This window comes from Neomonachus schauinslandi, chromosome 10 (assembly GCF_002201575.2).
Source record: "Neomonachus schauinslandi chromosome 10, ASM220157v2, whole genome shotgun sequence".
NCBI lineage: Eukaryota > Metazoa > Chordata > Mammalia > Carnivora > Phocidae > Neomonachus > Neomonachus schauinslandi.
The window spans coordinates 71,608,707-71,624,361 of NC_058412.1; positions in this window are offsets into that span (position 1 = coordinate 71,608,707).

Sequence of the window (15,655 nt, forward strand, 5' to 3'; positions counted from 1 at the left end):
AAAGCTTGGCGATGGATTAGATGTGGGGTATGAATGAGAAGGAAGTGCCAAAACTGACTCCCAGGTTCTTGAGTTAACAACTGGGTGGAGGCTGGTGCCATTGACTGTGATGGGGAAAGCCGTGGGAAGACAAGACTTGGGTTTGGTGGGGGTGGGGATCAAGAGCTCACTTTTGCACATATTACGTTGGCGATGTCAGGGAGACATCAAGTAGAGATGTGAGTCGGCAGTTGAACATACAAGTTTATATTTTAGTGTAATGATCTGGGCTAGGGATATACATTTTAGTGTAATGATCTAGGCTAGGGATATACATTTTAGTGTAATGATCTGGGCTAGGGATATACATGATCTGGGCTAGGGATATACATTTGGGAGTCGCCCGCTCAAAGATGATATTTAAAGCCACGAGAAGCAATGATTTTGCCTCCAGAGGAAGGAGGGGGAGAAAAGGCTCCACACTAACGTTAGATGATTGGAGAGGAGGATACCCCAGCAAATAGCCTGACTTAGGAGTCAGGGCGTCCCTTGCAAGCACAGGAAGCAAGTTCAAGATGTTTCCACATAATAGCTGTTTGGATATTTGAAGACGGGGCAGTGTCCCCGAGTAGACGCCTCTGGATGACACCTTCCACGCCCCCTGTGTCTTTCCTCATAAGGCATCATTTAAAGTCCTTCCCCATGGGGGTCCTTCTCCTCTCAAAGTTCTTGTAACGGAGTGTAACTGTCCAGGTGAGACTGAGCAGCCCAGGTGAGACTAGCTAAACAGCATGATAGATACCAAATAAGCAGCGACGTGGGGACAGCTGAGGACAGATGGACCACTCAACGGTTGTTGCTGAGAGATTTTTCATTGCTTTTCCCATCTGTGGAAAAGGGCTGACGGTTTCAGAGAAAGCCCCAGAAACAACTGCATAAGCTCAGGCACTCGGTTACTGCCTGACAACCTCGGTGGCAGAGAACTAGATTGTTTCCCAGGGCAAAAAATAAAAAATCAAATAAATAGTGTAAAACTTCTAACAAGATGCAAGCGTCAGAGGCTGCTTGCCTGCTTTATGGGGATAGCTCAAGATGGATTGTTTGGGGAAAGCCAAAACCTATAAATACAGAGCAGAAAAGTTCTCCATCTTTTGCTCATTTACTCCACAAACTTTTTCATTGCTGAGACGCCAAGGCTCAGATAAATATGCAAGCTATGCTGTTGTTTTCCTTCCAAGCCCTGGCTGGGATAGGAGGCCTGCATTCTCCATCCGTGCTGTTCTGATTCACCGTAGGAGTTTTCGGCTTTGGTTACTACACATTGTGCCCAGAAATCTAGAGAGCAGTAAACATGCATATGAGCACATGTGGTCCCACGTGCAGGCGTGGACACATGCACACATGCCCACACATGCGCGTGCGTGCACACACACACACACACACACACCATACACAAACCCCCCCTCCCAACCTCCTAGACGTGGAGTTTGAAACCTGTGTTCAGTATTATTTTGGCAAGAAAGGGTTCTTCATTCGTCACCTTTCCTTTCTCCTTTTGCAGCTAGCCAGTGTGGATAACATCTTTTGCAGGGATAGACTGGGTCAGAATAACAACACCCGGTAAGGCCATCAGGGTTATTGAGAACAGGGTTGGTTTGCTTTATAGATGCTCCAGTCTGAAGAGGGAGGGAGACTAGAGAGAGAAGGGACCCTCCCCCATGTGATTATCTGGGTGTTTAATTTTATTATTTGTTTTTAAAGTTGTATCTATTTAAGTAATCTCTCCACCCAACCTGGGGCTGGAACTGATGACCCCGAGATCAAGAGTCGCATGCCCCTCAGACTGAGCCAGCCAGGCGCCCCCATCTGGGCGTTTTAAAAAAAGGCTTGGCCCTTCCTGGGGGCTCTAGGTAGGGAGTATGTGAGGATAATCATTCTAAAGCAGTGATTCTCCAAGTGTGATCCCCCCACCCAGCTGCAACAGCACCACCTGGAAACGTGTGAGAAATGCCAATTCTCGGGCCCCACCCGAGACCTCCTGAATCAGCCTCTGGGGGTGGAGCCCAGCCATCTGTGGTTCACACGCCCTGCAGGGGATTCTGATTCACGGCTCAGGCTGGAGAAACCCTGCTCTGGAGGATGACTTTCTTTCCTGTAATGAACTATACCTTCATACTCTGTTAAGTATTATGTGCATATAATTTTACATTTGGAAAACATAACACAAACTACAGACTATTTGGGAGGGGAGGTAAGAAGGAGACAACAGCACATTAGAATCCCAGAGGTAGAGTTTTATGTTCACCAAAGGGAAGCAAGGACTAATAAAGGCTGTGAAACCCTAATCTAGAGAAAAGGAAGACCGTCTCTCCGAGGCAGGCCGTGGGGGCTGGGTGCGGGAGTCCAGGCCGCAGGGGAGTGAGAGAAGGCCAGGCACTTATCCCCGCTCCCCAAGGCCAGATCTGGAGCAGGCTTTTCTTAGGTGAAGTTCTGTTTTTGCCCAGCAGACCTTATGGGCAAATAGTGTGTGTACCTAGGGGGTGGGAAGCAGCCGTCACTCACCCCCCACCAGCATCCGGCTCTCAGCCCTAGAGGTGGTCTGGTCTGCAATATACCAGAGACCCCAGAATGCAAAAGGGATTGACTTCTAGTTTTCAGGGACTCTTGGGGTGATTCCTGAGCTACTTCCCCCCCGAACCAGTGGCTCCCAAAGTCAATAGACCCACCCCAGAGATTCTGATTCCATTGGCTGAGAAATCTGCCTTTTAAACAAGCCCACCTTGGGCAGCAGTCAGTTAAGCATCACTCTTTTTTTTTAAGATTTTGTTTATTTGTTTGAGAGAGAGAGAGAGAGAGAGCACGAGCTGGGGAGGGGCCAGTGGGAGAGGGAGAAGCAGATCCCCCGTTGAGCAGGGAGCCCGATGCGGGACTTGATCTCAGGATCCTGGGATCATGCATGACCTGAGCCGACTGAACCACCCAGGCGCCCCAAGCATCACTCTTGATTTCGGCTCAGGTCATGATCTCAGTGTCATGAGATCGAGCCCCACATCAGGCTCCGTGCTCAGCGCGGAGTCTGCTTGTCCCTCTCCCTCCCTCCACTCATGCTCTCTCTGATTCTATTCATTCTATTCATTCTAAAATAAATGAATAAAAGTCTTTTAAAAAAATAAATAAACAAGCCCCTCCCCACCAAGGAATTCTGAGGCAGGAGCTTCGTGGCCCGCACCTAGGATATTAACAGACATTTTTATTTTGGGTAATGGTGCTTGGGGGAAGGCAGGGGTGACACTCAGGAGCCAAGAAGGAAATACACTCGGACATCAGCGTGTCTGATGGGTCCCGTCATCCAGTGTGAACCAGTTACTAAGTAGCAGTGGGACAGAAGGATGCCTTCTGTGATGAGGGAACAGAAGGCAAGCTTAGGACAAAGCAGAAGCTGACACCCCACAACCCCCCTCCCCATGGGATATATGTGACATTCCTCAGGCACTCCTGGCTGCCCTAAAGGAAAAACAAATGGTTAACTTGTAGAGATCACAGTCCTGCAAGACCTGAGTCTCCCTAAGTTTACAAATGTCCTAGTGATTTACAAGGAAGAAGCTTTCTAATCAATAGCCTAACTTCCAGAGACCCATAACTCAGTTTCCTAAAGCCCTACCATCACCCTCCCCTCCATAAAATTGAGGGAGGCTGAGGCAGAAGGAAATGTAAATACAATTAAATGTCCTTATAACCTGCAGCCCATTGACAGATAATTGAAGAGGGCAGAGTGTAATGTTCCTCCAGGAAGCTCCCTACTATCTTAATGTTAATGCCTTACTAGAGGGGTAAACAACCTGAACTTGGCAATGGCAAGGACTCTGGTATCCTGTGAGTCTTCTTTGACACATGAAAGTTCTTTTGAAACCTCCCTTTTTCCTTACCTCCCCCAACCCCATAGTACATAATCAGCCATCGCTCACAGCCCCGGGGCAGCAGCTCTTCCTGCCCACGGGTCCTGTCCCCTTGCTTTCAGAAACCACCATTCTGCACCAAAGATGCCTCAAGAATTCTTTCTTGGTCGTCGGCTCCAGACCCGCCCCACCAACCCTCACCCATACTCCAAAACTTCATCAGCTGGACACAGAGGTCTCCGTTTGGGCAGTAAAAGTCAGGCTCTTAGTTGATGGTTAGGGTGTCCAAGGGTTGCCGAGCCAGTCTGGTTATCAGAGGCATGCTACCTGTTCCTTCTAGAAGGGAGGCCACCGCAGCCAGTTCTCTGGGGTGAGAAAGCAGCTTGGGACAGCCTGTAGAACAAACGAAGCCTCTGAACGTCCACCAAGGGTGGGAGAGGCATGTGTGCAGCATCGAGTTTATAGTTGGGTCACTGTAAAGGCAATTCCATGAGTTCTGTCAAGGCTCTCCTGAATACCTGCAGGGCTCTCCAAGCGAGCCTTCCGCGATGGTGGGAACGTTCCGTATCTGTGCTACCTGCTGAGGCAGCCACCAGCCACACGTGGCCATGGAGAACCTGATATGCGGCTAGTGCGGCCGAGGAACTGATGCTTAAACTTTACTTCACTGTAATTTATTTGAATTTGGCTTTCACGACCTCGCAGGCCTGTGACCGCGGCGTCGGATGGTCAGCCGCAGCGGGAAGCTCACCTTACCTACCACGTCACGGCGCTGGGAGGGAGGCAGCTCCCCCAGGGGCCCTCCCTGGGGGAAATGGCTCCTCTTTCCCATCCCAGGGGCTGTCTACCTAGGCACTGTGTAAGCCAGAGGCTGTGGAGGTGAAGCCTCCTGTCTCCTTGCAGCTTTTTCTTTGCTCGGAGGTGACAACGTCTCCCAGTTATTTCCCAGCAGCCACTCCTGTTCCAGGGCTGTCTGCCTTGCCTGGTCAGGGTCAAGGGGCCCGTCCGAGGCTGGAATACAAGCTCTGCTCTTTAGTTCTGGAAAACACTTGAGGAGGAGGGGGGGTGGGAAGCAGTCTCATGTCCCTTGCTTGGAACAGAGGCGAGCTTCGTAACTGCTTCCCTCATGCTGGTCTCCCCATTTCCCACTTAAAGATAAAAAGGGAGATTGAGCATAAAATGAAATGGAGCTATTCTTGACGATGACATTTTTAAAAGGCAAGTGCATCATAGACACTGTAAACATCCAGCTGTGGGAAAAAATACGAACCCTTAGCTAGCCCTATAGGGCTGCCCCACACGGTCAAGCAGAATCTCTGGGAATAAAAATCCCTCACACAGGCAGAAAATGGCTTCAATTACCTGAGACAGATTCGGCACATCTCTGCCAAGGTTGGCAAAAGACTTTCATCTTCAACTTCCACCCAGGCTGCGCCTGGCGAGGCGAAGGCCTGCAGCCCGGGGGCCTGCACTCCAGAGCTGCCTGAGGCCAGGGCACAGAGCAGGGTGTAGGCACTGATCTAGGAGAGGGATGGGGGTGCCGCTGGGTGGGGGTGAGGGTGAGGGTGTGACCTCAGAAGTCACAGAACACAGAGCGGAGAAAAAAAAAGGGGCACTAACTCCAGCGCTCAGTACCAGGAGGATCTGGAAGGTCAGCTTAGGAGCTGACCAAATAGTGACTCCAGACCTCCTGGATAGGCCAGGGGTCGCACAGAGGAAGGCCTTGGGTAGGAGCAGGATGCTGAGAACACAGTGACAAGTCTCTCCTCCCTCCCAATGTCACCAACCAGCCCCACTGTCTAGGACAGACAGCAGTCCCAAGGGGCAGCCCCAGAGGTGAGAGTACCCTGGTTACTACAGCCCAGGATAGTGACCGCGTGGCTGTGGCCCTTAACGTCAGGAGTAGAGCTTCTGACGGCTTAAGGATAAAGAGCAGCAGAAGACCTATGAACAGAGGTCAGTTTGTCATGTAGCTTTGTGAAGGTTGATGATGAAGGATGACAAAAATCTCAAGCCCAAGGCTATAGCAAGAGGCAAAGCCTGACATTTGGAATCTCCAGAGCCTGCCTCCTCCACCCTCCTTCTAGAGAGGCTGGGTGCTGGCAGGTCAGCGTCTCAGGGTGTGACTCATGTCTTCCTGCCTGGGATGCTGGCAGCCACCCCCCGCCCTCGCAGGCCCACTTGAGACATGACTGCTCATTCCTTTTATTTATTCCCTAATCCTCAACCACCTCTCCTCACCCCAACCCATGACTAATGTGCTCCCACCACCCCAGGGCATGCTGGGAGGGCATCAGCACCACTGCAATTATCTGGATCGTTGAGCCCCCAAAATATCTCTTCACCCCCCTGCATCAGCTTTGCTCTGAAATTACCCCTATAATATCCATATAACCCCAGCAATTCAGATGCATGGTCTACACAGTGAGAATGAATCCTCAGCCACTAGTTTCCACTGGTTGTGAAGGTTGGCTCCAAGCTGGCCAAGAATTCCTTCGTGTTAGCCATTTCACCATGGGGCTCTATTCAGACCCTCAGTGTTGGTATAAAGATTATTTTAAGCTAAAGACCTTTGAGATTCAACAGATGCAGATAAAAGCCTTCTCGGAGCTTCTCTTATCTGACTAAAAGCAGAAACTTCTGAGAAATGAGGACTGCCATAAATTCCCTCTTTGGTGTCGGTCTACTCCCAGGAGACAGATCAAGAGCAAACAAGCCATCAATCCCCTCCCCAGGGAAGTTCTATGGCTCTGAAGGAAGAAAGACCACTCGCATCTGCATAAACAAATGTCATCACAAACTTTATCTCCCACTTGCTCTCCTAAGAAACTTATTTGCTCTTCCCATAGGAGCTTTCCCCTTCTCTCCATTTACTCTAGTAAATTAAGTATATAAGCCCCAAATTCCAACCACCCTTTTGAGTTACTTATGACTGAGAACTCCTTCACATATGCGTGACGCACGTGTAAATAAACATCTTCTTCCTGTTGCTGTCTGTTGTCGGTTTAATTTGCAGTATCTAGTCCCTGAACCTAAGAGGGTAGAGGAAAAGTTTTTCCTTCACCACATTACCATCCTCTCATACCTCAGAAACATGTTCATTTTAGAGCTAATGGAATCTTAGAAGCGAATTCATCCAAGAAGCTCCAGCATCTTTTGAAACAAAGACATGTCCGGGCCATGCCCCAGAGATATTCACCAGGATGACTAGCACTAGACATGTGTATTTGTTCAAGAGCACCCCTGTCATCCTGGTTGGGAACTTCTGCCTCTGCCCACCCCTGTCACCTGGGCCCAGAGGGAGAAACAATTTTCCCAAGGCTCAAGCTGGTTGATTAGCGGCAGAGCCAGGACTAGATGTGCCCACAGGCCTGTCCACCTCTCTACCTACAAAAGGGCCCAACTCCCTGGCCAGGTGTTCAAGGCTCCCTGAGTCTGTCCACCACCCTCCAGGCCTGCCACCCCCTGTCCCTGAGCTCTTCCTTTAGCCTTTTGGTCGTAGTATTACGATAGCCTGACATGCTCTCCTCACTCCTCCTGTCTCCCCCTTGGAAGTGTCTCAGTCCCCACCCTGGTTCCCAGCCCAATTCAGTGAGCCCTTCCTCCACCAAACCCTCCCTGCCTGGTGTGGACTTTGGGATTTAACAGGCTGTAAATTTGTCTTTTTGTTGTGGAAGCTCCGGGAGGGCAGGATGTCTTCCCAGTCTCCCAGGGGGTCTTCCCCACAAAATGTGCTGAATAAATGGGAGCTTGTGAGCTGACGTGACCCAGCTTTCCTTCGTGGACCTCGCTCAGAGGAAGCACACTGCACCTTCAAACATTTGCTTTTGGAACTTCCCAGCCTGGGCTCCTTTACAGATTAAATGCTGGCATTTTCTATTTGTGTAAATGTTCCGCACAAGACTGAAAGACCCACCTGCTCTCCTAGCAGGCCAGGAAGACTAGGTAAGTGCTGGGGGCTGGGGGAGGGGGACAGTCCCCGCACCCCAGGCTGACCAAGGGCACAAAGGAAGCTTTAAGAGGTAGTCCAAAAAGGACTGACAGTCTAACTGGACAGAACGGGAAATATCCAAGTTGTGATTTTAAAAAAATTCAAGAATCCATTTAGGAGCCCAGCTCCTTCCTTCTGCCAGTTTCATCTGCAAGGACACAGTTGGCTGGAGACAGGTGGGGCTGCCAAGTGTGGACACCTGGGAGGGCGGATATTGGCCTGCGGGCCCCTGCTGGCTCCTCCATGCTCAAAAGGGCACTGGCAGCCCAGGGCAGCTGCCTAGCTGGAAGCGGGCCTCACCATCTGCCCCCCCGCCGCCCCCGAGGGCACAGGGGGGTTCAGCCCAGAAACCAGTCCTGCCAAGGTCTCTGTCCCCAGAAGTGCTCCTCCAGGAGAGTAGGTGAGGAGGTAACTGGGATCTGTAGCTGCTGCTGGCAACTCAGGGGTGTGAGGCAGGCAGCTCCCTGCTGGGACCTCCTATCCATCGCAAGCACAGCGGTCAGGGCAGCCCTGGGGTAAGCACTCTTCCATTCTCCTCGCTGCTACAGCCGCCATGACTCCCCTCTCCTTAAACACCTGCCCTGTGCCTCCCGTGTCGGGCTCCCTTCCTTCTCCCCTGCTTGATCTCCTTGGCATTTCCTGCCTCCCCCCACAGACTGACATCGTCCCCTCCCCCCTTGCACTGAACTTCTTCCAGTCCCCTTCACAATCATTTCTGAGGCTCAGTGCCTTTGCTCTTCTGTTCCCTCTACCAGCAGCACACCTTCCCCCGTGCCTGGAAAACTCCTCCGCATGCCTCAAAACCCGGCGTAAATGTCACTTCCCTGGTGAAGCCCTTCCCGACTCCACTGTGCAGCCAGTCTTGGCGCTATTATGGCACGTGTGGCATTGTTTGGTAACTCTTTACTTACAGGTCAGTCTTGTTCCCTCTCACCTCTAAATAATGAGGTCCTTGAAGGCAGTGACTATTTCTGTAAATCCCTTATGCAACACAGTGTCTCGTAGGTCCAAGCTGTCAGTAAATATCTGTTGAATGAGTGGATGCAAATTGGGTTTTCATCCTGCTTCGTAACCCTCAATGGGAGCCTCTTACCTGGGGACTAAATCCTTGGCAATTCATTACACACACTTTCTGTACACATCATGGACTAATCATTCCCATGTTTGGCATTGTGGAAAATTACAAAAATACAAAAGAAAGGATCTCCACCCAGAGTTCCAAAGAGTTAAACAAGAGCCCAGATGAAACAATGAGGAAGACAGTGGGTGCCCCTGGATATTCCAGATGAAGTGAGTGTTGTGCCCAGCAGGGAGGGATCCAAGACAGTCTCCTGGGGCACCAGGTCACATTTGAGTCAGCTCCAAAGAATAGGTAGATTTCGGGATGCCTGGGTGCCTCGTCAGTTAAGTGACTCTTGATTTCGGCTCAGGTCATGAGATCGAGCCCCGCATTGGGCTGGGCGCCTGATGGCAGGTACCCAGGCTAGGATTCTCTCTCTCCCTCTCCCTCTGCCCTTCCCATGCCCCCTACCCTCCATGCTCTCTCTCTCTCTCAAAAGAAAAAAGAAAGAAAGAATAGGTAGATTTCAACAGTTAGACATGAGAGTGGGAGGCATGAGGGCATGGGAAAAAGGCATTCCTGGTCCCAGAGGCAAAAGTGCTGTGATGTGTTTGAGGGCTGTTTGGCTGAAAAGCCCACATAGAGGGAACAGCAGAAAGTAAAGGTGGACAGGGCTTGTCCAAACATGTGTCCAAGATGTGGCTCTCCTCAGAAGGGCAGGCTCCAGAAGGACTTATTCAGAACTGGGTGGCCACAGGGTCTCTGAGGAGGTCTGGTAGGGACAGGTCTTACCAGCACTCCAGCTGTCACAGTCCCAGCAGAGGGTGAGGGAATGGAGCAGGTGGGCCAGTGGGGAGAACAGAGAATGTCTTAGAGTTTCCTCACCTCTTCGACATTTCCTAAATTCCATACCTAATAGTGGTTTGGTCTAAGGGGAGCAGCTCAGTCCACCAGCCTCCCTCAAGAAAGCCCGCAGAACCTCTCCCACGCCCTCTCCTTTCAGGAGATGGGGACCTGTGATCTCTCAACCATAGGACAGGCAAATGTTTCTTAGGCACCATCTACCTGAAGGATACCAAGTGAAGCACAGTGGGGGATACCCAAGGACAGAGGACATGGACCTCTAGTAATTCACTGCATACCATATAAAACAGCCACAGAGGAATGCCTGGGAGGCTCAGTTGGTTAAGCGTCTGCCTTCGGCTTGGGTCATGATCCCAGGGTCCTGGGATAGAGCCCTGCATCAGGGCTCCTTGCTCAGCGGGGAGTCTGCTCCTCCCTCTGACTGCAGCTCTCCCTGCTTGTGCTCTCTCTCTCTGGCAAATAAATAAATAAAAATCTTAAAAAAAAAATAAATTAAATAAAACACCCACAGAGCCAGGCCAGGGATTAGGTGAATACAGGATGCAACTGACCTCAACTTTTTAGGGTGGCCCTATAAATTATTGTCTAAACTGGGCAAGTGAAAGGAGAAACTATTAGAATACAGGCATGAACAGGGACTGCCCAGGCCAGCCAGCATGGTGGTCAACCACCCACATCACTCTTAGGTTTTCAAAATTTCCATGTCCAGACCTGTCCTTGGCCCTGAGCTCCATCCAGAGCCCTAGTCAATTGCCTGCTGGGCATTTCTGTTTGGATATCCAGCAGGCTACTCAACCACAATGCGTCAAAACTGAAGTCAGCATCTCCCCCTTCTCCCACCCCTGAGCATGGGCCTTTCCTCCTTCTGTGTGCCCCACTCACACATTCCGAGCCAGACCCTGGGAGTCATCCTGGAGTCCTCCCCTTCACCATACCCAGAGCCATGGCCCCTACCTCTCTGTTGCCTCACCTGCTCAGGACTCCTTGCCCTGGAAGGACTGGCCTTCCTGCCATTACAGCCATTCATTCATTCACAGAAAACACTGACAGGTGCTGGGGGTTAGAAATACATACAACAACGTACAGAGATAAAGCAAAGGTGGCAAAACCGCGACCAATCCATCCACCTAGGTGAGAGGACTTTGGGTGTTGCTTGTACCATTCCTGCAATTTTTCTCTGGCTTTTAAGTTTTTCAAAATAGAAAACTAGGCATATATATATATATGGGCTCCCCACTCAGCAGGGACTCTGCTTGTCCCTCTCCGTCTGCCCCTGCTCCTTCTCTCTCATTCTCTCTCAAATAAATAAATGCAACTGGCTTCAGGCTTAGCCACAATAAAACAAATGCAAATGAAAGTTATATAAGATGGGGCGCCTGGGTGGCTCAGTCATTAAGTGTCTGCCTTCAGCTCAGGTCATGATCCCAGGGTCCTGGGATCGAGCCCCACATCGGGCTCCCTGCTCCGCGGGAAGCCTGTTTCTCCCTCTCCCACTCCCCCTGCTTGTGTTCCCTCTCTCGCTGTGTCTCCCTCTGTCAAATAAATAAATAAAATCTTTAAAAAAAAGAATAGAGGGGCACCTGGGTGGCTCAGTCGGTTGAACACCTGACTCTTGATTTCAGCCCAAGTCATGATCTCAGGGTCGTGAGATCAAGCCTCCCAACAGGCTCTGGGCTTGCAGAGTCCATGTGGGATTCTTTCTCCCTCTACCTCTGCCCCTCCCCACCCATCCCTCCACCCCCTCACGTGTGCATGTACACTCTCTCTTTCAAACAAACAAAAAACCTTAAAAAAAAGAAGAAGAAAAAATTGGGGAGCCTGGGTGACTCATTTGGTTAAGCTTCTGCCTTCAGCTCAGGTCATGATCTCCCGGTCCTGGGAATCTGCTTCTCCCTCTCCTTCTGCCCCTCTCCCTGCTTGTGCTTTCTCTCTCATTCACTCTCTCTCTCTCAAATAAATCAATAAAATCTTAAAAAAAAAAAAAAAAAGAATATACTATAGGCCTGAATAGAAATTCATCCAAATGTAAGTTTCTTCTGACCTGATTTGAGAGAAACGAGTAACCACTGAAAGTCAGAGCCAGGGTCTGCTGTTACAGTTCCACATTTATCAGTAAATGTATTGTGTTTGAATTTAAACATATATGTGTTTAATTTGGGGGAAACATTAGAAAGAAAAAAAAAACTCAGATAAGTGGATAAAAGAAAACTAAATCACCCCAAATCTCACCCCCCAGAGATAACAGTTATAATTATTTCAGAATATGTCTTCCTGGTAATTTTTATGTGTAGATATATTTTAAAATACAAAGTGGGTTATGCTGCACACAGTTTACTCCAAAATATATTATAAACACCTTTTCATATTGATAAACATTGGCATTTTAATGCTGCACTGCTTTCCGTGGGATAGGTGCCCCACAGTTTATGTCACCCCATGATCCTTCCCCCTCCACACACAAACACAAGCCCTAACTCCCGGATTCTGGCACCTTCCATGACTCTAACCCAAAAAGGGGAATGAAAGTCAAAGCAGGCCATTTGTTTAGGGAGGTGACACGTTGCTATTTGGGCTTCAAAGGAAAAAATGAATACTGACAGGTTGGAATTAACTGGGAAGAGCACCTCATCTCAAATGCCACGAGCATTTCAATAGGTAGGGTTCAATTGGCTTGGCAGCTCTGCCCAAGGAGGCCAGCGGAGCCTCAGGCCACGCCTGGGCCGCAAGCAAGACTGAGAGGAGCTAAAAATAGATCCTGAACTAAGCATCAAGACTTTTCCGAATTCACAGGCATAAGCATAAAGGCTGCCCCAGAAGGACTTGGCCGCTCCCACATTTTCCAATCTGCGGCGCATCACGGTACCTAAAATTCCTAAGGGTTATGGTTTTTTCTAAAAGGCTCCTGTCAGAAAGTAGGCAGCTGTCGTGGGAAGAGGGCAGAGTGAGCCCCTGTTGGGAGAGAGCCGACAGAATCAGGGCCGTAGAGTCAAACAGACTGGGACTCTGTTCTGGCTCTGCCTATCACTAGCTGTGTGACCTTGAGTCAAGTCCTCAACCTCTCTGAGCAGCTCTGTCCTCATCTGTAACCAGGAGATAAAAGGCCACATTAGAGAGCTGCCTTGAGGGTAAAATGGCCTGGGGCCAGGAACAGTGCTTAGGTGAACAGAATGAGGCTTATTATTATCACCAAGGATTTGAATTTGTTTCTCAGACCATTCAGGGGTGGTTTTAGGAGAGCTGAGTTTTCTCTGGGTTGGTGGTAAGCATAAGAGAAGTACAGCAGAGCCCCCAAGCATGATACCCAGCAAAGGTGTGCACACTCAGGACCAACTTGGGCATGAGGGCAGGCTACAGATACGCTGGGAAAGTCATTGCCATGCCCTCGGCATTCACACATTTAACATTCAGAGTGTCAAGTATTCTTCAGTTGACTCTGAAGATTCGTGACCTGTAATAATTTCTGTTTTGCTGAGACCTTCATTTGAATCACATTAACTCAGTGAGAAAACTGTGTTTGCAGATTTCCCAGGAGTGGGCCCTCTTGAGGATTTGCAGCAGACATACTGAGAGCCTGGACTAGAATCCAGGTCTACGGACCATCAATCCCTGACCTCAGGCCTGATCTCTGCCCACGATTCCAGTAGGGCTCATCACTCAGGCTTCCTGCCCTGACTGTGACCAGACCCCACCTGGGGCCTTCCGGAAGTGGAGCGGTTAGTTGGAGGGTAACTGATGAGACTCCGGGCCATACTGGCACCATCGACTGGCAGGTATAATGTGGCTTAAATGGGTTGTGGAAGCCAGAAGTCTGAAATCAAGGTGTTGACACAGTCATGCTCTCCCTGAACCCTGGAGGGGAGAGCCCTTCCTTCCGTCTTCCAGCTTCTGGTGTTTGCCAGCAATCTGTGAGCTTCCTTGGCTTGTGGGTGTAATCCAATCCCTGCTTCTATGGTCACGTGCTGTCTTCTGGGTGACCCTGGTCTCTTCTTGTAAAGACACGAGTCATACTGGACAAGGGGCCCACCCTACTCCAGCACCATCTCATCTTAACTAATGACTTCCGCAACGACCCCATTTCCACATAAGATCATACTCAGAGGTACCGGGGGTGAAGACTTGAACATATCGTTTTGAGGGGAATATGATGGGACCCATAAGAGCTTCTAAACCCATTTTGAGATGAGTATTCTCTCTTCGGTGACTGAGCTCAGATCAGAGCAACATCAAACACCCTCTCCAACGGAGGAACTCCCAGGAGAGATCCTAGGGACCTGCCGTGCCTGAGCATGTACCAGAGATGGGGCATGGGAGACGGAGTCGGAGAGCCGGACGGGATGTAGACAGGTGCCCTGCCCCCATCTCAGTCCATCATCATGACTCGAGTCTTTATTGTGCCATGCAGTGACACTCAGGGTGCTGGGGTCCTGAAGTCCTGGGCTCTGCCTCCTGGGCACTTAGTCCCTATAAAACAAGGAGTGGGGAAACAACAGAGCAAAGCCCCTTTTCCCCACTGCCCCCTCATACTCCTGGCTCAGGTCACTATAGTCCAGGCTATGTGGCGAAGGAGACTGAGCCCCAGCTGACTGCCTCATCCTGGGACCACCCCTGCTGGCTGGCAGGCAGGGACTTCCTGATCCAATTGCTCAGGTACAGTCCAAAGGGAAAAATGATGACAAAGCCCGTTCTACATTTTTAATACATTTTAAAGTCCTTAACAAAACAAACTCCAGGGCCTGAATAAATTGGTTCCCAGATGCTGGCCAAGGTACAAGCTAGTTGGAAAGTGGGGGGAGTTGGAGAGAGGATGGGTCAGTGACCAGGGTGACCGAACAGCCTGTCCCTTCCCCCAGGGCCAGGTGGCTTCTTAACAAGGTGCCTCTGCTGACAGTGTTGGAGTCTGGAGCTCCCAGAGCCTGGGCATGCAGGGAGGCAGGGATGGGGGTCTCCCTCCGCCCCCAGCACTTGCTCTCCCCACTCAGAAGCAACGCCAGGACAAAGGTTGTCAAGAATTCCTCTCGGGTACCTCCTGAGATGGAGTGGGATGAGCATCTGGGTCTGGCCCCAATCCCTTGCCTGCTCAGCAACAGGTCAGCTTTGACATCCCCCCCCCCCAGAGAAGAGGGTCATTTCGGAGGCTGGAAGGCAGCCATCGGCAGGACCTTGGGAGCAGAAGTGAAGGGGGCCTTTGCCAAGCCCTCCCATTCACGGTCTGTTCTGTGACGTAGGAAACGGGCTGCTCCCTCCTAGCAGAGATGACCTGCCACGGCTTTCCCCCTCAGTCATCTCCTCAATTCAGTGATGTCTTCTTCAACAGCCTGGGAGGTGAGTTTTCCTCCTCTGTGGGCACCTTCCCCCATAACTGACCTGGCAGTGATCAGGCCTGTCTGGCTTTGTGTCTCCCTCCTCTGCCCCTGTGGACCCAAGTGGAGGTGCCTGAGATTGAGTCTCCGGCTCAGAGAGAAGGCGTGGCTGCAGATGTGAACACCAGAGCTTAGGGATAGGATTTACAGACCAAGAGGAGGGTTTGGCCTTGGACAGAAACAGGGACGGTTCCTCTGTTGGGACAGGAGTGAGGGGCAGGTGGGCAATGGTGGCATATGGGTGATGGGTCAGTGAGGCGTTCCCTCCGATGGGCTGTGTTCTCCATAAAGGATGTGGCGTCTGCAAAGGGGGCAGGGGGATGTGGCTGTGAGGGGAGGGGAGAAGGCCAAACACTGTGAGGGCAGGCAGGAAAGGGATTCCCTGGGATAGGAAGGGGTACAAGGATTCCCTGATGGTATTGAGTGCACATCTGAGATTTGGGGACCTAAAGAGGCGGCAAAGCCTGGATGCATGATGGACCTCTGCAACCGGGATCTTACTAAA